Source organism: Ursus americanus, chromosome 20, assembly GCF_024610735.1.
Source record: "Ursus americanus isolate L20-20 chromosome 20, mUrsAme1.1.p, whole genome shotgun sequence".
NCBI classification, from domain to species: domain Eukaryota; kingdom Metazoa; phylum Chordata; class Mammalia; order Carnivora; family Ursidae; genus Ursus; species Ursus americanus.
The window spans coordinates 41,924,133-41,951,951 of NC_142146.1; the positions used below are offsets into that span (position 1 = coordinate 41,924,133).

At 34.1% G+C, this 27,819-nt stretch overlaps 1 long non-coding RNA gene across 3 annotated transcripts in view; it reads left to right on the forward strand.

Moving 5' to 3' along the window:
- The first annotated feature begins 15,834 nt into the window (after window positions 1–15,834).
- Window positions 15,835–27,819, forward strand: part of LOC123802411 (uncharacterized) — a 435,123-nt gene continuing 423,138 nt past the window's right edge. For 2 of the 3 annotated variants that reach the window (XR_015727895.1, XR_015727893.1), the window contains exons 1-2: window positions 15,835–15,960; window positions 19,520–19,617. This is a non-coding gene — a long non-coding RNA (uncharacterized LOC123802411). Of the gene's footprint in view, window positions 15,961–19,519; window positions 19,622–27,819 lie in introns of all 3 variants that reach the window. The other variant, XR_006782536.2, reaches the window with a different exon arrangement.

Here is a 27,819-nt window from a genome sequence, read left to right on the forward strand (position 1 = left end):
ATAGCACAAATTTGAATAGGATTTTTTTTACACTCAAGAAATTCTTTCAAATAACGGTACAGTGTACATTTTACTTCTTCCATCTTGTTTCTAATTCTCTTTACCTGTTTGCTGGTCACTGAACTTCTTTTAACTAGTGGCAAAGTTTTCCATTTCACTAATTGAAAGAAAGGCTCAAAAATGCCAATGCTGGAATGCTAATTCATAAAGTATTTTAGCTAGAGCTCATTTATCTTAATCAGAGATAGTTAATTCTTTCTGGATTGAATCAATCTAGAAAAATGTTTCAAGGAGAAGGACCAAACCTGGCTGACCCTGAAGCTTGAAGCAGGACAGGGACCAGAAAGATGAATGTGCTTCAATGAAATCTCACATTCCATGATGCACAAACATACCTGGAGTTTTTCATGTTAGTTTACACACTTGTGTACACAAACATGCTATGTGTAGATATTTTTGTCAAGCATGACAACAGATGTGAGTTGTTAGGTTGAAAATCTTGAGTCTCACGAATATAGGTAGGCTGCTACAAGTTCTTTATGGAGTCTTTCCTCTCTCCCCTCTTATTTTTATTTTTATTTATTTATCTTTAAAGATTTTATTTATTTATATGAGAGAGAGTGAGTGGGAGGGAGAGGGAGAGAAAATCTGAAGCAGATTTCATGCTGAGCACAGAGCCCGATGCAGGGCTCAATCCCACAACCACGAGATCATGACCTGAATGGAAATCCAGTGGGACACTTAATCGACTGAGCCACCCAGGCGCCTCCCTCTTCCCCCTTTTAAAGCAATCCATCATACTTAGATGAAACTTATCCCCAGGTGATATATTTGAAAAACAACCACCTTCATATTCAGGATGACCAGAAAATCTAATCCAAAATAAATAAAGATGAATCATATGTATTCACTTACATACATGCTAGTAAATTGAAACACCAAAGAAAATGGGAAGATTATAAAAAAAAATCCCTGGGAGAAAAGAGAACTCACCTACAAAAGAATAACAATTAGAATGAAGGATGACTTATCAACAGCAACTTTGGAAGCTGAATACAGAAGAATAATATTTTCAAAGAGCTGAGAGAAAATAACTATCAACCTAGATTTCCAGCAAAAACATCTTTCAAGATATCTTCAGAAAAATCAAAGATATTTTCAGAAAATCAAGATTTTTCAGAAAATATCAAGATATTTTCAGAAAAAAACCAAACCATTTACTACCCAAGACTCTCATTTAAAAAAATGTTCTAAGAGATATTTTTAGGAAGAAGAGATTGAGTTTACATGCAAAAAGAAATAGTGAGTGAGGATAACTAAGATTGGCTGACAAAATATAATGATTTCTACATATAGAAATACATATATATTTTTATATATAATTATAATATAAATTAATGCCCTGACTCCAAAAAGTTTTTCAATCTATTAGGACCTCCAGTCTATTGATCCTGATACTTTTTCACTGCCCTCTTCTCCTTACTTCCACAGCTTACATATTACAAATACTACTATACACATACCCCTGTCTTTTGACTTCACTTATTTCTTTTCACTGTCATGGCAAAGTCAATACATTATTTCAGTCTAACTCACCACCAACTCAATAACTGGATCTCTGCAGCTGAATTGTAGAAGAAAGTCAAGCTACCATGCTGATTAATTTTGGTTTAAATTAATGACAACAAAATTTAAGTGAGATTTAAATATTGCCCGGCAATCATACTTTATTTCTATATTCTATTCCTCCACCACTGTCTTAGCTATTAATTATTTTTCTCTATCTCTTTAAATCTTTGTCACCTCCTAACTAGTCTCATTCTCTGTTGTTGACATTGCTTCCAATTTCACCAGGAAAATCAAAGTATTTTATTTTTTAAAATTAATTAATTATTTTAAAGATTTATTTATTTATTTGAGAGAGAGAGAAGAAGAGAGTGAGTGAGTGGGGGGGGAGGGAAAGAGAGAGAGAATCTTAAGCAAACTCCACACTGAGTGCAGAGCCTGATGCGGAGCTCGATCTCATGACCCTGAGATCATGGCCTGAGCTGGAACCAAGAGTAGGATGCTTAACCAACTGTGCCACACAGGAACCCCGAAAATCAAAGTATTTTTAAAGAAAAATCTGTACACATCTGTTTCATCCACAAACTGCCTTCTCACTTAGTCCCATCAATGGACTTTCTATACTCCTATCTGAAACACGCTCTCTTGTGTGTTAGGTCCGGCTGCTCTTAACCTACACAGGGACATCACTCCAACCAATTCTTTTCTGTCTCTCCTACGTGATCAGTTTCTCTCTTCTTAACTGTATTATCCTGGTTGTGTAGAAACATTCTCTCTCACACAAACAGAAAGGAAAGGAAAAGGAAACAACAAAAAAACAAATCTGGACTTTGTTTCATCTACCAACAACCACCTCCTTTCTTTGCTTCCATTCACAGCCAGTTTTTCTAAAGAGCTTTCTGTATTTCAATCTCCAGTTCTTGTGCACACCTTGTTTTTTTGGTTTTAAAACAGAAACATGCTCTCATTACATTTGTATAGCTTGATTATTTTTCACAAATTGAACACACTCATGAAAACAGCACCCAGAACATAATAATGCCAGCACCCAAAGGTCTACTTTATGCTCTCTTTGAGAAACAATTGCCCTAAACTGTCAATTTTCCTGACTTCTAACACCATTACTGCATTTACTTTCATTTTTATTTTTTAATTTTTTCCCAAGCCCAACTGTATCCAGCTTTATTAAAGATCCTTTTCATAAATAATCGTGGTATTTCACATAAAACATGAGCAGACAGTCGTTAACAGCATACAACATCTTTCAACCTCCCTTCTTCAATGGGCTATCAAAATCAGAAAGCCACTCTAAAACCCAATGAAGTCTTCAGGTGATACTCTAAACCGGGAAAGTTTAGACTGAGGTTTGACAGTTAACATTTGGCATATTGTTTAACAGCTTTTCGCAAGCTGACCTTGACTTTCAGGAAATGAAATGAAAATGGCAGAATTGTCAATCTGAAGATCCACAAGCTACAAAAGGAGCTCTTTTGAGAGATGCCATCTCCATGGTGATATTGCAAAGTCCAGACTGCCTGACATAGTGGAAACCATTTTGGGGGGTCAAGTTCCAACAGGTCTCTGGGCTTAAGGGAGTCAAGTCTATGTTGAAGGCAGAGAGGGAGAAGAGGTTATAAAAAATGAATTTTAGCTTATCCACACCATAAGTCATCTGTGCCAAGGGGGCTGATGTGTGTCAACATCAAGGAATCCCTCCTCCTGGGAACCAAGAGGAAGTGTCTCAAAACTAGAAGAGAAAGGTGTTCCTCGCCGCCCCCCCCCCCAATCAATCTAGCTTCAGAGATACTCTATTAGTCACATCTGTCCTTCCCCCAAAACAACAATGAGGTGTCCTGTGTGCTAATGTCATAGCTTTTTTAAAAAATTAAAACAAAATTCTTAAAAAAGATTTTATTTACTTATGAGAGAGAGAGAGAAAGAGATAGAGAACAAGGGGAGGAGCAGAGGGAGAGGGACAAGAAGACTCTGCGCTGAGCTTGGAGCCCAAGGTGGGGCTCATCTCAGGACCCTGAGATCATGACCTGAGCCAAAACCCGGAGTCTGGTGCTTAACTGACTGAGCCACCCTGCCACCCCCCAAATTCTGCATTTTTATTAAGCTTGATAAAAAACAGCATTTCAAACTGTACAATCACCAGAAGTACAGTTAACAAAAATGCATACATTTCACTTGGCATCTCCTACTTTTGTTTTTATAAATGGAGTTATTCTTTTGTATTTGCCTTTGCTTGCTTAAATTATGTTTGTGAGATATATACATTTCAAAATCCACCAAGTCTCATTTATTTTTTTATTTTTATTTTTTTAATATAATTTTTATTTTGTTATATTAGTCCACCAAGTCTCATTTAAATAAGATGCAATGCGGCCCTTGTCGCTAGTGTTTCACCAACAGTGTTCTTGTCAAGTCATACATAATCCCACATTGCTCAATTCGCTAGTCAAATACCACCCTATCTAACCCACTGATCTTTCTTTTATTTCATACATATTCTTAATTTTCCTGCCAGAATACTTCTGTCTTGCAGTTTTCCTCCTTCCTTCTGCCTCTCTCTGTCTTTTCTGCTGGTCCCTTCTCTTCTCAATTTTCTCTCAATGTCGATGTGTCCCAGGTTTCATTTCTTGGTCTTCTTTTTCCTCTAACATCACTCATTTCCTTGTTGATTTCATGGTTCTAAAAAACATCAGAGTGATATTGACTCCCAAATTTATATCTCAGGCCCGGATTTTTTCCCTGAAATCCAGATTTGTATATGCAATGATATACTCAACAGCACTACTTAGATGCCCAATAGATATACTAAACCCAATAGCTACAAAATTGAGTTCGAATTTTATTCCCCATAGCCTGATCCACCTAAAACCTTTTCCATCTTAGCACCGTCATTCTTCCAGGCATTTAAAGTCGAATACATGGAATTATCCTTGAATCTTTCCTTAGTCTCACAGCACATCCAATCTATCAGCAAATTTGTTCACTTTTAAAAAGCATACGGAGGAACACACACGATTTCTTTTATTATTGTTTTTTTAATTCCAATATAATTAACATCAAGTGTATATTAATTTCAGGTATACAATATAGTGATTCAACAATTCTATACGTTATGCAGTACTCATCACAATATTAAATCTCCTTCACCAATTTCACTCATCCCCTCAACCACCTCCCCTCTTGTAACCATTGTTTGTTATTTATAGGTTTGTTCTCTATAGTGAAGCGTCTGTTTTTTGGTTTGTTTCTTTTTTTCTTTGTTCATTTGTTTTGTTTCTTAAATTCCACATATGAGTGAAATCATATGTTTTTTGTCTTTCTCTGATTTATTTCATTTAGTGTTACACCCTCTAGGTCCATCCATGTTGTCACAAATGCAAGATTTCATTTTTTATGACTAATATTCCATTGTATATATATACACACCACATTTTCTTTATCCATTCACTTATCAATGGGTACTTAGGCTGTTTCCATAATTTGGCTATTGTAAATAATGTTACAATAAACATAGAGGTGCATTTATTCTTTTGAATTAGTGTTTTGTCTTCTTTGGGTAAATACTCAGTAGCAGAACTACTAGATCATAAGTAATTCTATTTTTAATTTTTTGAGGAAACTCCACTTGTTTTCCACAGTGGCTGCACCAGTTTGCATTCCCACCAATAGTGAACAAGGGTTTCTCTTTCTCCACATCTTCTCCAACACTTGTTGCTCTTTGTGTTTTAGATTTTAGTCTTTCTGACAAGTGTGAAGTGACATTTCACTGTAGTTTTGATTTGTATTTCCCTGATGATCAGTGATGATGAACATCCTTTCATGTGTCTGGGCTATCTATGTCTTCTTTGGAGAAATGTCTGTTCATATCTTCTGCCCATTTTTTAACTGGGTTATTTGTTTATTCGGTATTGGGTTATAGAAGTTTCTTATATATTTTGGGTATTAACCCTTTATAAGATATGTCATTTGCCAATATCTTCTCCCATTCAGTAGGTTGTCTTTTAGTTTTGTTGATTGTTTCTTTTGCTGTGCAGAAGCTTTTTATTTTGATGCAGTCCCAGTATTTTTGCTTTTGTTTTCCTTGCTTCAGGAGGCATATTTAGAAAAACATTGCTATAGCCAATATCAGAAAAATTACTGCCTGTTCTTTCTTCTAGGATTTTCATGGATTCAGTTCTCACTTTTAGGTCTTTAAACAATTTCGGGTTTATTTTTGTGTGTGGTGTGAGAAACTAGTCCAGTTTAAGTTTTTTTTGCATGTAGCTGTTTGGTTTTCCCGACACCATTTGTTGAAGAGACTGTCTTTTCCCCATTGCATATTCTTGCCTCTTTTTTCAAAAGATTAATTGACCATATAAGTTTGGGTTTATTTCTGGGCTCTCTATTCTGCTCATTGATCTAGGTGTCTATTTTTGTGCTAGTACCATACTATTTTGATTTCTACAGCTTTGTAGTAGATCTTGAAATTTGGAATTGTGCTGCCTCCAGTTTTGTTCTTCTTTTTAAATATTCCTTGGCTCTTTGGGGTATTTTATGATTTCATATATTTTTAAGATTATTTGTTCTAGTTCTGTGAAAAATGCGATTAGTTTTTTGATAGATATTGCATTAAATCTGTGGAATGCTTTAGGTAGTATGGACATTTTAACAATATTTGTTCTCCCAATCCATGAGCATGGAATATCTTTCCATTTGTTTGTGTTGTCTTCAATTCCCTTCATCAGTGTTTTATAGATTTCAGAGTACAGGTCTTTCACATCTTTGATTAAGTTTATTCCTAAATATTTTATTATTTCTGTTATAGTTGTTAATAGGATTGTTTCCTTAATTTCTCTTTCTGCTGGCTACTTCAGTATTAGTATATAGAAATGCAAGGGATTTCTGTATATTGATTTTGTAGCTTACAACATTTTTAGATTACTGATTCAATTTTGTTGCTGGTAATTAGTGTGTTCAGATTTCCTATGTTTTCTTGATTCAGTTTTAGGAGATTGTATGTTTTTAGGAATGTATCCATTTCGTTTGGGTTGTCCAATTTGTTGACATATGATTTTTCATAATTTTCTCTTATAATCTTTTCTATTTCTGTGGTGTTGGTTCTTCTCCTTTATTTCTGATTTTGTTTGAGCTCCCCCCCCTTTGTCAATCTGGCTAAAGTTTTATCAATTTTGTTGATCTTTTTAAAAAACCAGATCCTGGTTTCATTAATTTGTTCTATTGATTTTTTTAGTTTCTATTTTTTTTTAATTTTTTGCTCTAATCTTTATTATGGTTTTGAGTTTTTAGTCTGTTGTTCTTTTTCTAGCTCCATTATGTTGTTTATATGAGATTTTTCTTGCTTCTTGAGGTAGGCCTATTTTGCTATGAATTTCCCTCTTTGAACCATTTTTGTTATATCTAAAGATTTTGGACCATTGTGTTTTTGTTTTCATTTGTCTTGAAGTATATTTTATTTCCTCTTTGATTTCTTGGTTGACCCCTTCATTTTAGTAGCAAGTTATTAGGTGTTTACAAACTTGGGATTTTATATCTTTCTATTGAATTGACTCTTAAGATTATAAAATGTCCCTTTTAATCTCCAATAATAGTCTTTGTCTGAAAGTCTTTTTCTGACATTTCGTAGGCTTTTTTTGGGGGGGGGATGTGGTCGGTGCATATATGGTATGTATTTTAAAAATCCTTTACACTTACCATTTCTGTGATTTTATTTTTAAAGTGTATCTCTCTTAAGAAAAACATGTATTTTTCTTTTATAGGCCTGACAATTATAGACTTTTGTTATGGGTATCTCCTCCACTTGCATTTTATGTAATTTCTTTTCTAATTGGGTTTAAATCTACTACTTACTATTTGTTTTTATTGTTTTTTTCCTCCTTCCTGTCTCATTTTAAATAAAGCATGTTTTTAAAAAACTATGTCATTTTTCCCCTCCATGAGATTCTTAAGCCTATAATCTTTTATTCTTTTTTTTTGTGATTTTTCTAGAGCTGCACTGTTCAATATAGTACGTACTAGCCACGTGTGGCAATTTAAATTAAATAATGTTAAACTTTCAATTCCTCCATCACACTTGGCACAATTCATGTGCTCAATAAGTCACAGGAGGCTAAAGACTATAAAATAGGACAGCACAGATTATGAAACACATCTATTATTGCAGAAACTTCTATTCAGTAGCTTTGCACTAGGGATTTCAGCATGCATTCTAGACTTATTACCATTTGCCTTAAATTAGTACTATTTCCATTTCTTGGAGAATACAGGAACACTACAAAACTTTAACTCTACTTAACCCTTTCCTGCTTTTGAGATGTTATTCCATAAAATTGAATTATTTCAATATTTTATGCCCATGTGGCATTGTTAATATACTTTTAAACAGTCAATGTTTATTTAGAGTTTCTCAAATATCTTTTCTGGTGTTCTTTATTCCTTCCTATATGATTGTGCTTTTTTCTGGGATAATATCTTTTCTACCTGAGGAATTCCCATTAGTATTTATTTTATTTCAGAAGTCCTGGTAATAACCATTTTTAGTTTATTTTTGACTGAAAATATCCTTATGTCACTTTTCTCTGAGTGTTGGTGAAATATAACTTCTAATTTGGCTATTATTTTCTTATAGCACCTAGAGATACTGCTATATTGTCTTCTGGTTTCCATTTTTTTCTATCGAAAAAATGGTTGTCATTATTTTGCTTTTCAAAAATCTGTTTTTATAGCTTTTTGCTCCCTTACCTTTAATTTTCAGCACTTTTACTATAATACTCATTGGTGGCATTTTTTTGTAGATTTTTTTCTTGGTGTTTACAGATATCTTGAATCTCAGGCATGATGTCTATTTTCCCAATTGGGAAGTTCTCAGTCATAGTTTTTCAAATATAACTTTGCCCCATTCTCCCTTTCCTCTTCGTTTCTGACTTCAATTAAATATAATTCTATTTCCCATTTCCCATATATGCTTTCTTCTTTTTCTCTTTCTAAATTTCCATCCTCTTTTCTTTCCATGCTTCATTCTACATATTTTCTATTGATATATCCCTAACATGACTAATCTGTTACTAAGTTCATTCATGGAAATTTTACTATTGATCTTTTTCTTTCAGTTTTATAATTTCAATGTAATATTTTTAATAGAAGTCTCTGTTGTGATGAAATTGGGCCTACGGCCCAAAGGTGGGAAGCAAGTCAAGAAAAGGGGAAGGAGTTATTGTGCCTAACAGAACTGTATTTTCTACCACTTTTTCTTTTCCATTGAAGATAATAATCTCTATGTCTGGTGAAATGTGTTAACTAATATATTGAAGTGTTGCTTGATGCTACATGAGGGAGACATTAAAATAGCAATGAGTATTTTTAATCTACTCTCAGTCTTCTAACATTCAACATTGGGAGCTGTATCACTACGGGCAATTACAAAAACTGCTTCTAACTGCCCAATTCTAAGGACATGACTGTCATTTCTGCTACTTTGCCCAGACTAAATGACCTCAATTCAGAATATTCTGGTGTTCTCCAGACATTTCTAAGACTAGAGTTGTTCATTTTTTAGAGTATGATTTATTGAGGTATAATTTACATACAGTATAATTCACTCGTTTTAGTGTACAGTTCTATGAGTTTTGACAAATGCACATCACTGTGTACCTGCCACTAAAATCAAGATATAGAATAGCTCCACCACATATAAAAATTCCAGCTCCTGGAAAACATTGACCTATTTTTTTGTCCCTATAGTTTTACCTTTCCGATAATGTTATAAAAATGGAAACATACATTATATAGCCTTTTGAGTCTGCTTCTTTCATTTAGCATAATGCATTTGATATTCACCTATGTTGCTGGGGTATTAGTAGTTTGTTCCTTTTAGCCTAGAGTTTAAATGATGTAATCAGCAACTGTCTCTTATTCAAACTCTTTTAAAGTTGATTTATAAGTTGAGGGTATATAAATACCTACTTTCAAATCCCTGAGCATTAACATCTGTCTGTTTCACTGGAAATTCACAAGGAGAATAAAAATTTAGGAAAAGCAGTAAATTAAACTAATTAAGCAATCCAAATTTGAAGAATCTAAATATGTTCATTCTATACCTTTTCAAAGTAAAATTAATGCCTTTATAGGTTTAGACTGGTGAGTATACAGTCTATAACAAGCATCTGAATCATCCAGGAATGTTTGTATTCTCTGCATGCTTTCAGGAAAAGTTTAGGTTAGATGATTGAAAATTAAACATTTATCTGACTAATTGTTGCTGTAATGAATATCAAAGGAATTAATCATTCACTATTCTTTACGAAGTATTGCTGTCATTTTATTCCTCCATCTCATGTTGTCTAGTTATAAGAATATACAACCTCAGTCATATGATAATATTTTATTAAAATTAAATTTGACCTTACCTTTTAGTGTAACAAATAGACAGTAGAGTTTCAACTGTAAAAGCATGCATGTATCTTTTTTCCAATTGTGTTTTATTTTTATTGATCCAAACACATCAAGTATATGCTATTGAGGTATATTTCATCCCTACTAATTGTAATGAGGCTATTCGAATGCATCAACCAGACCGTTTCTGCACATTATATTTGAACTGAAAAGATGCATTGTCTTATGTTTTAATGGAATTTCAGAATTTCTTTATGCTTTCTGTGTTGTGGAATTAATTATGGGATTATAAAGTTTTTTTTTTCTCCTCAGAAGCAAGATTTTATCATTTAAGTGAAGAACTCAAAGAACTCAAGTAGAGAACTATAGGATATTTTAAAAAGAAATCTATATATAAGAATTTTTCTACCACAATGAGATAGACTGAAAAACAAAACCCTTTGAGTGGTCCCATCCCACAGTAGTTATCACACCATTTTGCAAAAGCATCTTTCCCGTTTTGTCCGCTGGCTGACAAGCCTTGTGTATTTTATTTGTATGCAAGTGAATGGCAGTTTATTGTGTCCCAGAGGACAGGGTATTAATGATCATTTGCTTCCTGCTGTGGGGTCTGTCATAATTTTGTAGGCAGAAGAGTGACAGAAGTAACGGCCAATCAGTATGCTAATACTGCCTGAGAATGGGTAGTTAGTCCATTTTAACCAAGGGTTTTTTTGCCAAATCCTTAGGTAATTTTCATTAAAAAATGCAATTTTTGATAGCATTGCAAATTGCTACATGGAGCCAGTTGAAGAAACCATATATTTCTTTTGTGTGGCAGTCAGACTTCTGTCTCAGCAGGTGCCTTCCAGGAAAAAAAAAAGAAAGACTTCTAATGTGAAAGCCCATTTTGGTCAGCAAGAATCAATCATTAAAACATTCAGCAATTTGTTATATCAATATCTTAACATGGAGAATTCTATGCAGCATACGAAAATTAAATCTAGTCTCTGACAAGTAAATAGAAGGCAGAATCTTTAAAAAAAATTAGCTGAAAGCCAAATGTAAAAAATCCTGCCAATTTATACAGTGTGATGTCATTCATTTTTCTCCTTATTGTTCTATTTGTTTCTTCAATTTTCATGACATTTGTTTTTTTAAAGGAAAAGATATGCCTAAAGATGGTTGCTTTCAATGATAGCATATAAATATTCAAATATTTTAGTAGCCATTTTATAACATACAACGTATAGTGAATGTACTCTTGACTAGGAAAAAAAGAGTTTCTTAGAATGATTTCTGAGTGTTGGCACAGCACGTGAACACATGATTACAGAGGGGATTAGTGGATAAAGGTATAGACAGTTGGTGGCCTTAAGGCTACAGATAAAAAGAGCTCCACTTTCTCTCCATGAAATCACATTTTATTCTTACCCACATACAAACAATGCCAGCTATGTAAACTAATAAACAGAATTATTTTGAGAACACTATTTTCGCTTAAATATGTTCATCATAGAAAACAAAACAATAATAAAAAACAATAACAATTTCACATATGCATATATCTGCATGAAATACAAGGTAATATCATTTAACATCACAAATATGTTTGAGAAGCTTTGATTTACCCCTGGAGCTGGAGAAAGAGTTCTTTTCTATATATTAAGATTTGAGCTTAGTTATTTCAAAATACCAACTTATTAGACTACAGTGATGATCAGTGCTATTGCCAAAAAAATATATTTAATATATTTTAATAAAAATTAAGTAGATATTTTATCAAATGCAATTTTACTTTTTGGAAAACATAGAAACCTTGTTTGCTGCCTGCTGGTTTTTTTTATATATGCAAATCTTTATACATTACAGAACAACCTAGCTGCCTTCTACAATCCCATAAATGTTTTGCTGTTTTATGAGATGTTTGTAATAAATGTGATTGATGATTTTTTTTCACAATTGCCTATTAGAAATACACTATTTTGTGATTAAATACTTAGAGATAACTCAATTCCAAGTCATGAAATTACAGGCTATGAATTGACATGGATGCCAAAATACATGTTTAATCTACTATTTAAATTTACTTGTATATTTATTTTAGATAGTATTTTTCCTAGTTCACAGAGATTTTGCATTTCAATCAATTGCAAACCTATCTAAAAAATAGTGTGGCTTGGGGCAGGGAAATAGCTTTAAGCTGCACACACATATAGTCACAAGGGTGAACAGCTATAATTATATTGGAGTGCATCCAAGAAATCAGCTATTCTGTTTACACTTACTGCCTCTTCAAATTTATGTGCACCTCAAGCAAACATACTGTAAATTGATTTTAATACTAAAAATTGTTGACCTTGGTATTACAGTTTATTGACTATTTTTCATGTTGTTGTTATCTTCCAAAAATCTAAAATTTAAATAAACATTGATAATAATTTATTATAATTTCAAACTATAGCTTTCCTCTTTAAGATTTAAAAAGCCCATTGGCTTAATGTGGTAAAAGTCAACTCATGAAAATATAAAAATGAAGTCTTGTTCTGAAGTCCTTTAAAATTAGGGGCGCCTGGGTGGCGCAGTCGTTGAGCATCTGCCTTCGGCTCAGGGCGTGATCCCGGCATTCTGGGATCGAGCCCCGCATCAGGCTCCTCCACTGGGAGCCTGCTTCTTCCTCTCCCACTCCCCCTGCTTGTGTGCTTGTGTTCCCTCTCTCGCTGGCTTTCTCTCTCTGTCAAATAAATAAATAAAATCTTTAGAAAATAAAAAATAAAGTCCTTTAAAATTAGAATGCTCTACTGTAGGCCACAATAAGAACAGACTGCTGAGGAGATCTGTTGAGTTAGCCTGGAAACAGAGTTGGGCCCCTGCCCAAGCATCCACTCTAGGTTGGACTTACAAGAAAATGAATAAAGGTGAAATTTGAACTATTCTTGTTTTAGGTGATGAAGAAAGAAATGTCATAATTATTCAAATATTTGACAAAGTCTAATTTTACCATTTAGGCCTACGAAGTATTTCAAAGGTCTTTTTCTCCCTTTAATTTACCTTGAAAAAGAGACATTATTCTGGACCCAGAACGGTTAAACCCAACACCAACTTCTGATTTTTCCTTTGTGTGACACTCATTTGAATTTCATATACCTGGCATAATATGGCAGACCTAAAAATGCCTTCTGTCTTTGGTTTGTGATCCAACCCAGAAACCAAACTGGAATCCTGAGGAAAGGAAGAACGGGGCAAGAAACAAGCCAGATGATGGTCTACGCAGAAAGACTTCTGTGACTCATCATGATTCATCTTTCAACAGGTGTGGACGCTGGGTTTGGACACCATAGCCATAATTAGTAATATTTTTTTCCAGCTTTATTGAGATATAATTGATACATGACATAGTATAAGTTTAAGGTGTACAATATGATGCCTTAATATACATATATAGAAATGTTTACCACTAAAGGTTAGTTAACACAACCTCTACCTCACATAATTACCATTTTGTTATTGTTGTTGTTATGGTGAGAACATGAAATCTTTACCCTCATAGCAACTTTCACACATACAATTCAGTATGGCAGTAATAAATTTTACTTCCCCATGGATTCAGCTGTTTTGCAAAAATCTTCTTTTGAGTTACTAAGCAGGAATGCCAGCAGCAGCCGATATTTGCAAAAGATTTCATGTTATATACCTTTCCATTTCTTTTTAAGTAACAGAAGATTATGCCCTTTGTTTCTGTATTTACTAAGATGATGCCCTTATACACTATCATGGAAGAAGAGCTATCAGTCAGTTAATATGTCCTTTGCTCAGCATAATCATTTATTCAAGATAATGTGATGTTAAGGGCATCAACTCTGCTTGGATTTGAAGACTGTTCAGCCATTAACCAGCTGAGTAACTAGGGTAAGTTACTTAACCTCTCTAGGCATCAGTATCTTCATATGCAATTCAGTTAAATAGTAGAATCTACATTACAGGATTATTTTGAAGGTTAAAGTAGCAATGCATATCTAGAATTTAAAACAACATCTCTTACATATTATGTGCTATGTAAGCATTTGCTATTAATAGTACTAAAATCCATTTATTCAGTCACTCATTTAGTCACTGAACCTATCCAACTTTCTACTGTATTATTAATTCATCCTGGCACTAAGCTAAGCACTGCAGAGGATTCAGCAATATATATACAGGATGGTTTATGTCACTGAAGAATCAATTGTCTGGTAGGACAGTTAATACAGATGCCAATCTGTAATACATGATTAAAAGTGGTAGGCACTTAGACAATATTGTGAGTGTTCAGAGGAAGAAAAATAAACTACAATGTGAGGCTCTATGCTAGGCATTTACATATATTACCTCATTAATCTAAATCCTAGATGGGATGAAAAAGATTTTGTGCAGTAAATGATGATTAATGAGTCTAAAAGAACTGGTTGGATTTGAATTTAAAGAGAAAGGAGAAAATCATTCCATTCGGAGAAGGGTGGATACACTGTAACACAGAGATGGGGACAGGGAAAAGACCAAACAGCTCTGTTCGGTGAGAACAGAATTTGTAAGGAAAGGAATAGCTGCTGTGCCATCACCCAGGGGGCTATCGAATAATGTAAAAGAGACATTCCAATGTATCAGCAGAGTAAATTAGATTAGTATAATAGAAAATGTGACAGCAAATACCCAAAATATAATAATATAGATATTTTTATATAATATGTTTGATTGTGTTTTCTGCCAAACTAGGTGTTGGGAAGGCAGTTAATAACTTTGTCATTTTTATAAAAGTCTGATTTTTTAAAAAGTTTTGTTTGGTTCTTGTTAGAAGACAATTATCAATGAATATTTCATATTTCTGCATTGTTTGAGCCCTCTGAGCAAAAGCATTTATGGCTAGTTTAAGAATAGTTGAACAAGAGGGGCGCCTGGGTGGCACAGCGGTTAAGCGTCTGCCTTTGGCTTAGGGGGTGATCCCGGTGTTATGGGATCGAGCCCCATATCAGGCTCCTCTACTATGAGCCTGCTTCTTCCTCTCCCACTCCCCCTGCTTGTGTTCCCTCTCTCGCTGGCTGTCTCTATCTCTGTCAAATAAATAAATAAAATCTTTAAAAAAAAAAAAAGAGTAGTTGAACAAGATGTTCCAGGATAGTAAAGTTTAGAGATACCTGTCTTCCCAGACATGGTCCAGGGCAGTAAAGGTAGAGACATCTCCTCCTCATCTCCAGAAAACATTAGATAAGATTCTTCTTTCTCTTGGGGGAGAGGGAGTTGGGAAAATTATTATCAGCCCAATGAGTGATCACTTTATTAATTTTAGGGTTCCTCTTCTATAATGCTCCCCATTGCATGTGCTAGTAACCTCTGGCCCCAAATACATTGTCCTTTGGGGATTGCAGCTTGGGAATAAGACACAGAATGTTGCTCTGGCTGCTGCTTTTGCTTTCAATAATAAACTGTTTTTTTCTCTGGCCCATAGGTTTAATGTTTTCTGTATATAAACTATGTTAGCTTGCCATACATTTATAATATATCCACAAACATATACACACAGATATATATATATATATGTGTGTGTGTATATATATATATATATATATATATATAACCTGTTAGCATAAAAGTAGGGTACATTTTCAGACTCTACAGTTTCTGACCCTAACAGTTCTTGTGACAGAGACTATGTTACATATCGTCTCAATCCATCTCTGTCCCACCCCAGAACTCAGCTAATCTGTGTTTTCTCTCCCTTTGCATATAGATGTGGCCTCGTAATGAAGTATTACTAGTGGGCGATCCAGCAGAAATGCTATACCATTTGTGGGCTAAGAAAGTTAAGAACAGACAAGTCTTATCTATTCACTTTCTATTTTCCTTCCTGCAGACTCTGAAAACTTTGTTGAAGATGGAAGTATCTCAAGATGAAAGGAAAATCTGTGTCCTGACTGACCGCATGGAGCAGACCATATCCCCTCTGACAACAATACTGGACTGCGATATGATCAAGCAGTAAGTGTCAAGCTGCTAAAATCTTCGAGTTGTTTTTTATAGAAGTTAATCTCCTCTGACTTTAAAGATCTGATTTTTAAAAATCTCATTGGCCTCCTTTTCAGAATACTAGAGAAAAATTCATTATTCTGTCAACTGATAAGTAAAGAGAAAGGGCCACACATATACATTACTTTCATGTACCAAGTGTACCTTAGGGTAACTAAATAGTTAATGAAGAAAAGTTCCTTGTTTTAGCTGCAATTTACTAATGATAGATTTAGAACAGTTAATGATATTAATGAATTATAGTTAATTTTTTAGAGATACTGTAATATATTTAAAAATGGTCCTAATGTGGGACGCTTGGGTGGCTCAGTTGGTTAAGCGTCTGCCTTCTGCTCAGGTCATGATCCCAGGGTCCTGGGATCAATCCCCGCATCCTTGGGCTCCCTGCTCAGTGAGGAGTCTGCTTCTCCCTCTCCCTCTGCTCCTACCCCCACTCGTGCTCTCTTTCTCTCTAACAGATCTTTTAAAAAAATAGTCCTAATGTTTAGCCATTAATATTGAAATATTTGTGGATGGAAAAAACAGCTTCTTTTGGTGAGCTAATTTTTCTATAAACTATAAATAAATACAAAACAAGAGTTCTCCAACTGGATATTAAAGTGCTATATTAAACAAATTTTCTTTCTAAAGGTATATAAAAAGCAAAACTGAAGAATTTCTTAAAATGAAATTTAGGAAACCATGACAAATAAGAATTTGAGTTAAATCAGAAAGACTACATTAATAAAAAATTTTAAAAATTAAAGTAAATGCTTTGAACACAAAATGAAAAATGTAGAGAAAGAAAAACAAATACAAAATGAAGCAGAAGGAAGGTATTAATAAAGGTAAAAGCAAAAGTTTTAAAATTTGAAAACAAGTAAAATGTAGAACAAATAAATTCAAACTAGTTATTTGAAGTAACTGAAAAAATAACTACTTGTTCACCCAAATAAAGATACAAACGAGTGGAAAAGCACAATTAAATAAAATTAGAAGAGAAGGCTAATAGCCATGAAAACAGGCAACCAAACAAAACCCATGAGACCATGTTTCCCCTTGTTTATAAATACATCTACAAAAACTTATACACACAAACAGCATAGGTTATATAAACATATATTTGTTTCAGGAATGCAAGGTATTTCAATATTAAGAAACGGTTGTTAAAAAAGAAAATCCAAATTATCAAAACTTATGTAGGGAGAAAATAAAACTTGGTTAGAGAAATTACCTATGAAAAGTTTAGTAAAGCAATTAAAGATTCTCAATTTAAAAAATTAAAATTACCAAGACCATATGTTATCAGATATGATGAAAATCTCCCCAACTCATTTAATAAAGCCATTATTACCTTTATACTGATGCTTGAGTACCTAGTAAAAACAAAACAAAACAAACCAACAGAAAAACTAAAGACCAATCTCATTAATGTAGACACAAAAATTCTAAATAAACTTCTGGGAAATCAAGACTAAGCATGACAAAACAAATATACATTGCACACATTAGTATTTATATCAGGGAATGCAAAAATCTGTAAATATTAGTCAGCCGTAGAAAAGAATGAAGTTTTGCCATTTGCAACATTGTGAATGGAGCTAGAGAGTATTATGCTCAGCGAAATAAGTCAGTCAGAGAAAGACAAATACCATATGATTTCACTCATACATGGAATTTAAGAAATAAAACAAATGAACATGGAGGGGGAAGAAAAGAGACAAACCAAGAAACAGACTCTTAACTACAGAGAACAAACTGATGGTTACTCTAGGGAGGTGGGTAGGGTGGTGGGGTGGGTTAAATAGGTGATGGGTATTAGGAGGGCATTTGTTGTGATAAGCACCAGGTGTTGTATGGAAGTGATGAATCACTGAATTCTACACCTGAAACAAATATTACACTGTATGCTAACTGGAATTTAAATAACTTGAAAAAGAAATAAACATATGTGTAGAAGTATCAAAAAAATCTTTAAATATCAAGAAATCTTTCAACCTAATCTGTAATATCATTCAATCAATGAAGAAAAACCATATGATCACTATTTATATGTGCTAAAAAATCATTTCATAAACTCAGAGGCCATTCCAAATTAAAGTTGCTCTTCTAATAGGCAAAAGAGGGCAACTACCAAAATATCATAGAGACCCCTAAAGTCACCAAGAAACATCATTTTAAATAGTAGAACATTAAGCCTATTCCTACTAAAACCAGGAACAACACACAAATGACTGCTTTCACAGATCTTGTTTAGAGGTTTTAGTAAATACAATGAAATAGTAAAATAACATAACCATTGTAAATATTGGATCTAGAAATAAATACCAGTGTACATAGATCCTTTATATATGATTAAACAGATATTTCAGTTTGGTGTAATACAGATGATTTATTCACTAAATTGCAATCACAACTGACTGTCCATCTGGGATGAGAAACAAATCTAGACAGACTCAAATGTAAATACATAAAATAAGAATTTTAGAAAAAATTTAGAAGACATCAAATAGGAACATGAAATGATTCTCTACGTCTCTAGGTAGCAAAAAAAAATCTAAATTATAGTACTAAAGTCATACCACTTTATGCACTTCATATTGGGAAAATTAAATCAAGATAACACCTGCTGCTCACAGGGATGTAGTATTCTCACACCTTGCTGATGGAAATGTGAATTGTTACAGCCCTCTTGAAAAATAAACAGATCTTTGTACTAAGCAATATGACTCTGGAGACTGTATACCAAACAAATTAAAGTACACCATAAAAGTATTTTTTTACAAGCATGTCTATTGTAACATTTTTCTGGTAAAAAGTAGAAACAAGTGACTATTCATGAAGGCAGTTGAGAATGACTAAATAAAAGTTACTATAATAATGGCATGATATTCTTACCATGGTGTATCTACAATCTGTATTACAGAGCATTTAAAAGAAAGAGGTGATTTCCATATTAAATGAGAAAAATATAAAATTGAGCAGTGGAAAAAACGTGATCCTGTTATTAGAACATAAATGACAAAAATGTATATTTTAAATATATATATATATATATATATATCTACCTACTGATTGCCTATCATCTATCTATCTCTATTATGTACCTATGTAACTTTATTTCATTATATAACACCACATAAAGTATGAAAAGGTACACAGTAGGTTTTTAAAACTGGTTATCTAGACTCTAATAGTCTTGGAAAATGAAGGGTAGAGGAGAGGGTAAAGGAACAGAGTAAGAATGAGAATAAGAATGAGGGGGAGAGGGAGGAGGAGATCTGATATATATGGTGCTTAAAAAGATGCATTAATCAATCATTACAATGTTAATAATGATTATCTTGAAGTAGTGGGTGTTCAAATGATTTTTACTTCTTTAAATCTTTAGCTTCAGATTTTTTATAATGTGGTTGTGTTTTTTCATAATCAGGGGAATTCAGTGATTTTATTTATGGGGAAAGGGAAACACCATAAGACTTAGCAAAAAGTCTTATTTGAGAAATGTTTATGAACAAAAACTTTATTCTAGGATAGAGAACTGAAACTGAAAGCCCGAAGAACCAGGAGTGGGTAAGCCTCTCTAAACAATGACGGAAGAAAATGCCAAGGTCCAGACTCCTGGGACAGGTAGGTAGGTATTTTCAGGAGAAAGGCATAAGATTATCAGATCTTGATGCCATTGTACTTTACATAACTAAGATCTCATTATCATTAAGCATGCTAAATGTCCCATGTACATCATTCTGCAGTGAAAAAATACACTGTGGGGCGCCTGGGTGGCTCAGTTGGTTAAACCTCCAACTCTTTGTTTCAGCTCAGGTCATGATCTCAGGGTTGTGAGATGGAGCCCCCTGTCAGGCTTAGTGGGGAGTCTGCTTGAAGATTCTCTCTGTGCCCCTCCCCCCACTTGTGTGCGGTCTCTCTCTCTCTCTCAAATAAATAAATCGTAAAAAAATTTTGCTGCTTATGTTCACATATAGCTACCCTCAATAGAAGTTGTCTTTCTCCTTGTATTTCTTTCTGGCATTTTAGTAGTAGTTAACTGTCTTGTGGTCTAGACCAAGGAGAAAGTGAAAAAAAAAAAATCTGTTTCTTAGATCATAGAGAGGAAATTTGAATCCTGATGTGATGCTGAAGTCATGAAGAGAAATAATATACTTGAGGCTGCTAGCTGTGCAGTCCAGTAATATTTTTACCTCTGAATTTGCCTTCCACACTACAACATACCCATTCCATCCTTCTGGTCTTTGTTCATTCTTCCGTTGAACTTTAGAGAAGGCTGATCAATGTTTTTAATTACATCTCTAGTCCAGATTTCTCCTTTGAGCTCCATAAATCTTTATCCAAAACTTTACATGACATCTATTCTTGGGTGCTTCAAACTCCAATACACCAAAAACACAAACAATGACCTCCCAGCCCACGATCCTCTCCCAAATCTTGGCTTTTTTCTAGGATTCCCACTTTCAGTAAGTAGTATTACTAGTTGAATTAGCTGGAAAGCTAGGAGTTATCCTTGACACAATTTTTGTCACCCTCTCACACATTCAATTCATCAACAGATTTTTTATTTCTTCACCTAAACATCTCTCAAATTAATCTATTTCTACCCCATCTGCACTTCCAGCACAGCAAATTTACCATCTTGGATACTTAATCCTAGTCCCATTCACTTTGATAATTTTGTTGCCCATGCCCCCCAACACCAGTATTTATACTATGATCTTTGATTATACATTCTCTGCTTTGTGGTTTTATGATTTTGTGCTACTACATTTTAAGATTCTAAATGTAAGGCTCTTTCTTTTAAATAAACGTGTTATATTTAAGTTTTCTGTAAATGTGGTTTGTATACAGTCTCTATCCTGAAATAGATATGAAAGTTAGGCAAATGTGACGTCATATATAGGAACCATGAAATAATAAGAAATGATATTGAAGAAATATGTACAAATGAATAGAAGCTATCTTCATTGGCTTGAAGTTTCTGGAGAAAGTTTTATATATTAACTATGGCTGCATATTTTGCAAAACCTAGGACAGGGGCTTGTACTCAGTGGGCACTCAGTTGTACATAATGAATTGAATGTGAAATCTTAAGAAACCTTTGCAAAAAGTTAGCATTTGCTATACAAACATTACATATTGAGCTAACTACTTTTGTCTCTTTTTAAATCAGCAAAGGAATGAAATCAAATAAGGACCCTCCTATATGAAGACTATAAATAACATATTTTCTTCAAGATTAATTTAAATGTGAAAAAATTTGTTTCTATAAAAAATTAGTCAATTTAGGCTTAACATATTAACTTGAGAAGACACCAAATCAAATTTACTAGGTTCATTAAGCTTAGGGAATTAAATTTCAGAAATCTGTATTTCTTCCTAATAGATTCCAAGAGTAATATTTAGCAGCCTGTCAAACATGTGCTTATTTATTATGTAAATTGACATTAGATATTAGAACAAGCAACTAGTTTTAAATAGTTCTTTTTTTTTCAGACTCACCAAGTGTTTATAATCTAAAATTTTAATAAAGTAGTACACTATCAAGCATGGGTCCTCTTTAGCTTTGACTATAACAAAAATTCAGACTATCACTGAGTTACTCTATTACCATTCTTGATTCACCAGCTGTCTTGAGTGGGTGGATTGCTACTGAATGGTATTAATTACAATGAAGCTACAGATATTTATATAATATTGTTTCTCACATAAGAACACACAGTGAGTTTTTCTTTAGTTGCCTGGATTTTGTGACATATGTAATGAATGCAGAGGAAATTGTGTTTATTGGTATATTTTCAAGGAGTATCTTGATACATATAAAAGCAACTCTGAGATTGCAAGTAATTAAAGTAGCATACAGATGGAAATTTTATTTATGTTTAAAAATAAAGAGACATAGGTAATAAAGTTACAAAGGCTCTCCTGTCTGTCATAATAACTGGAGAGCATAGGTAGATAATAGATTCAATTACAACACTCAGATTTTTAGCCCTTTCAGCTCTCACTTCCTTTATAGGTAGCTATGGTCTATACTGTGAAATGTTGAGTCTGCAATGAGTTTCCTAACTTGATAAGAAGCAGATTGACATTAATTGACATTGTCTCCTTTTCACTCACTTTCTCTGTCTCTGGTTAGACATTGCCTCTATCTCAAGTAATTAGAATTTACTACCTATTAAATATAGACATATTGTCATCTACAACACCTGAGTCAATGCATTTCAAGCAACAATCAATCTGAAGACAACATAATTTTAAAAACAGTAACAGATTTCATGAAAATCTGGCCAGTCAGGCTATGTCATTTGGGACTGTTAAAATACAACTGTAGCTCAAAATAATAAACAAAACTTTTAGTCATTAGTGTTTTCAGGCACATCCATTCTCATCCAAGATTTTGTGGTTCCAGAGAGAATCTAATTATTAATTTTTGTTACTCACCATTTAGGTGAAATAATCAACATGGTGAAGTGAATTGGTGTGCAAAGTTTAGAAATGAAATGCATATGAAATGAAATATAATGAAACCCTCTCAGTGTTTAAAGCATTTTAGCCACATGGTAAGATTTTATCTCTTCTTGAAATCATTGCTTAGAAATTACTTTCCCTTTAAGGATGAGATTAAACATTGTCAGACTTTAAAGACAAAGAATGAGACTCAGTGGAAAATGTCAAATCAGCGGATGTGTGGGTTGTCAATGGTCAACCATGCCTTTTCTTGTGGCCTTGATAGGTGCCCTAGATTGCCATAGATTGGCTATTCCCAACCTTTGGTAGGTACCAAGGAGTCTGTGTGTGTGTGTGTGTGTGTGTGTGTGTGTGTGTGTGTGTGTGTGTAGGGAGTAGTTTTGAAAGTTTGGGAATATACACTTTATGATTTCTATGTAATAAGTCATATTATCTTGCTCAGTGGAAATTTCATACAGTAGGAAAAAATCAGAATTTAGGTACTACCTAAATTGTTATTCATGTTGGATCGTTCCTGGCAGTTATCAGAATATTCTAGGACATGCTTTATCTCTGCTCTTGGTCAGAAACATGCATAGGTACCCTTTTGTGAAACAGTTTTGTACACAGAGTCACCACTGGAACACTCAAATTACATCACATATTTTTTTGGAGATAATGTAGCATAGTGGAAAAAGCACAATGTTGTACTAAGAAGACCTGAGTTTGGATCCAAGCTCTACCTTTTAATACTTGTGTGAATTTAGATTTGTCATTTATCTCCTTGAATCAAAGTTGCAATCTGAAGGGGGAGAAATCAGAGAAGGACACGAACCGTGAGAGACTATGGACCCCAGGAAATAGACTGGGGGTTTTGGGGGGGAGGGGGTAACAGAGTGATGAGTATTAAGGAGGGCACATGTTGTGATGAGCACTGGGTGTTATACGTAACTAATGAATCATTGAACACTACATGCAAAACTAATGATGTACTATACAGTGGCCAACTGAACATAATAAAAAAAAAAGGTTGCCTCCTCTATAACATGGAGATTGATGATAGTTTACTTCAGTCTTATAATAATATTTAGTAATAATATATACAAGAACCAAGCATATAGTGAAGAATCAATTATTTATCTGTTATATTTATTACCTGGAAAAGAAAGACCAATTTTTTGTGTTGTCACAAATGGTTGTCACACTGGTTACAGGAATACTCATATAACATCCTCCTCTTGGGATATTAGGAATCTTTTCTGATTCGTGCCCACCTACCACTTTGGATTTCATTTATTATCTCTATGTACGTGAGTATGAGTATATATTTGTGTTTAACAACCATCAATCTTTTATTTTTTACTTAACTAGAGAAAAAAAGATACTGCTTCTTTCAATAGTATAAAATATCTGATCATATATTGATATAACAGTTAAGGAGTCTATCGCAGATCTCAATATTTAAACTTTGAGAATATTTGCAAATCAAATGCATTTTTATATCACTTCAAATACATCTATTAAATCAATTATTCTCAAATATTTTCTTGTTTGGATCCAACGTACTATTCTTACTCCCCTAAAATTACCTCAAAATATTATTTTTGAGGGAAAAATGAGTAACAAATTTCAGCCAATTCTAGTCCCATGTGTGTGAATTACTCCCAGGAAAGATTAGTGTTTTTGATTCTTTTAAAAAATTTTATTTATTTATTTGAGAGAGAGTGAGTGAGTGAGAGAGAGCACAACCAAGTGCACAAGCTGGGGGAGAGGCAGAGAGAGAGGGAGAGGCAGACTTCCCCTGAACAGGGAGCCTGATATGGGGCTTGATCCCAAGACCCTGAGATCATGACCTGAGCTGAAGGCAGACACTTAACCAACTGAGCCACCCAGGCGCCCCTCATCTTTTTTATTTTATTAGAGTTTCATGGACTTACAGCCCAGTCTTGAAATTTGTGATATTTGAAAACTAAGTAAACTTCCTCTCTCTTCCTTAGTACAGAACATGCATCTTCTACTTCTTCCCAATGCTTTATGCCACATTTCATTTAGAAAACCTGATAAGATTTAGGAAATCTTATAGGAACAACTTGATGAAACAAACTTCCATCAAAATATTTTTCCAACAACCTGCATGTAACCAACATTCTGTGTTCTCTCATATTATAATGGAACATATGCCCTTCCAACCCCACCTCTTCACTGAACCTGCTTTTGTTAAGACAACCAATAACTACCAGATCGCTAAATCCAATGGTTATTTCCTTCTGTCCTCATGTTATTTGACCTTTCATAATCTTTGACATACTTCCTTCCTTTAATGTCTTTCTTTTTTAAGTTGTCCTCCTCTATTCAGTCTCTAAATAAATATTGAAGTACCCTAATATTCCATCCTGGGCGGTCCTCTTAAAAAAAAATCCATTTTCTTAAGGAAATCTCATAAAGTTCTGTGACTTTAAAGATTATCCATACTCTGATCATTCCAAATATGTATTCCCAGCATGATATAACTCCTGACCTCCAGACTTATATATACAACAGTCCATTTGACATCTTTCACTGAGATGTCAGATGGGCAGCCTAAACCTAGCAGGTCCACAGAAGAACTTTGGATTCAGATTTTTCACCTAATCTCCCTTCCTGATAGCTGCTGAAGGAACCACATCCACTAGTAATTCATGCAAAATTCCAAGTCAATGTTCATTTCTCTTTCTTTCCCTGTACAAACAACAGTATAGCAGGACACCTGGTACTGCTGTCTCCAAATATTTCATGATCTTCACCTTACTTTATATTTCCAATGATATAATCAATTACTATCCCGTGCTTCTGGCTTCCACTCTTTTCTACCCCCAATTCATTATTTACAGAGCAGTCAGAGTAACCTTTTAAAAACATGAAGCAAATAATATAAATGTACTACATAACACCTTCCAGTGGCTTCCAATTGCACTTAAAAAATGAAAACCTTTTACTGTGTCCTACTTTTCTAAGCTCATTTATCCTCTCCCGTCTTATAGATAGGCCAAGTATCTTTTTTGTTGTTGTTACTATTGTTGTTTCTAGAAAAAGATAAATGAATTCTAATATAAGATTGCTTGGCCTGGTGAGTCTCTTTCTAATCTTTGCATGACTGATTCATCTCATCATTGAAGATTCAACTCAACGATCACCTCCTTTCCGTAGAGATGATGTCGATGAATATCCACTTAAAATATATTCCCCCTACGTATAAACATCCCTATCTATCCCATAGTACTTGTTTATTTTTTTTAGTGGAATTTAGTAAAAGCTGGAATTAATCTGTTAATTTATTTGTGAGAAATACACTGAGGGATATGGTGGAAGACATGGCCTAAGGAAGGTGTAGGCCTCCACAAAAGACACAGGGAGCTATTTCATAAATCACAAAATTTCTCAGGTAGCCCATAAGCTCATGAAGAACCAAAATGGCCTTCCATGACAATTCTTTTATCCTGTTTAAGGACACACAGACTTCCTGATACTTCAGTCAATCAACTGTCCAAGGGTGTGAAAAGCAAACAAAACTAATTAAGACTATTCTATACACTGTTGTTTTTCTTTTATAGATGCTGTCTTTTCATTTGTTAAGAGAGAAGATCTATAACTTTGAATTCAGATTTCTCACCTAATCTTCCTTCCTGATAGCTGTTGATGGAACCACATCCATCAGTAGTTCATGCAAAATCCCAAGTCAATGTTCATTTCCCTCTTTCTTTCCCTGTACAAACAACAGTCTAGTGGGACACCTGGTACTGCTATCTCCAAATATTTCATGATCTTCACTTCTACTTTGTATTTCCAATGATATAATCAATTACTATCTCCTGTGTTTTGATTGATCTTCCTCAGATATAAGTGTCAACTCTAGCTAAATGTTTCCGAGTTATTCTTTGACACCTTTTTGGAGAAGTCCTATCAAAACTTGCATCCCTAAGTCTGTTCTCTAGGGCTGACCAAACCACACACTTTGGCAATCTTCTGATGAGTCTCATGTACAGTACCAAACTTTTTGGATCTTATGCACAGAATATGGGTCTTGAGCAAGTCTGACTAATTGTTTTTGGCACAGCCATTTTACACCTTCTGTTAGAAGCAGTAACCTTGGGAAATTTAATGTGTGTCCTCTGACCATCAGGTTACTGTCATTAAGGGAATCTAGTCTTGTATGAGACAACTTTCTGTTGTCTGTATTTGCTGACACCTATGAAGATAGAAGGAAAGAAATGAGGTTTGGTTGGAGGATGCTCAGACAGCAGTGCAATTCCAGGAACGCTTTATCATGCTGGAGGCCAAAGTCATCAGTTAGAAGAGTCATGCATCCAGTAGTAATGGACCAGCACCAATAACCCTGCTGTGCTCAGACAAGCTGGAAGCAGCCTGTGGGAAGTATGACCTCTATAAATGCTGCAGGAGATCCAAAGGAGCACCTAGACGGTAGTGAAAAATTCTCAGTCATCTGGGTTTCTACCTATGGAATTCTTTTATTGTCTGCTTCCTATGTAAGTAATAAAAATTAAGAGATACATTACTTTCTTTTTCTAACGAAAGTTAATTTTTTGACCATTTAACAAAGCTGTTCAAAATTCAAGTGTTTCCCATCCTGACCTGACTGATATTTCCCTGGACACCCCTGATATGGTATTATTTGTTAATATATCTAGGAGTAGACTTGCTGGGTCATAAAAGGTATATGTTTAGCTCTCATAGATAATGTTAAATGGTTTTCTTAAGTAGTTTAACCAATTTCCACTCTCATCAGCAATGTATGAAACTTCCATTTTAATTTACATCTTTAACAAGACTTGGTGCATTCTGTCTTTGAAATATAAGGTATTCTAGTAGATATGCAAAGATATTTCATTGGCCTTTTAACAATTGTCCATTCCCCTACTATTTCGGGAATTTTTAATTCAGTTGTCTTTCCTGTTGATTTGTATGAGTTCTTTCTATATATTCCAGATATGACTTCTTGGCTATATGTATTGAGAATATCCTTCATTCTTTTTTATGTAAGACTTTTTTAAGAGAAGTTTTAGATTCACAGTAAAATTGAGGGAATGTACAATGATCTCCTATATACCCCCAATTCCCACACATGCACAGCCTCTCCTATTATCAGTGTTCCCCACCAGAGTGGAACATTTGTTACAATTGATGTACCTACGTTGACACATCATAATTACTCAAAGTTCATAGTTTACATTACTGTTCACTCTTAGTGCTATAAATTCTGAGTCTGAACAAATGTATAATGACATGTTCCCATCACTAAAGTATCATGCAGAGTATTGTCACTGCCCTAAAGTAATCCGCTGTGCACCACCTATTTATCCCTTCCCTCCCCCAATT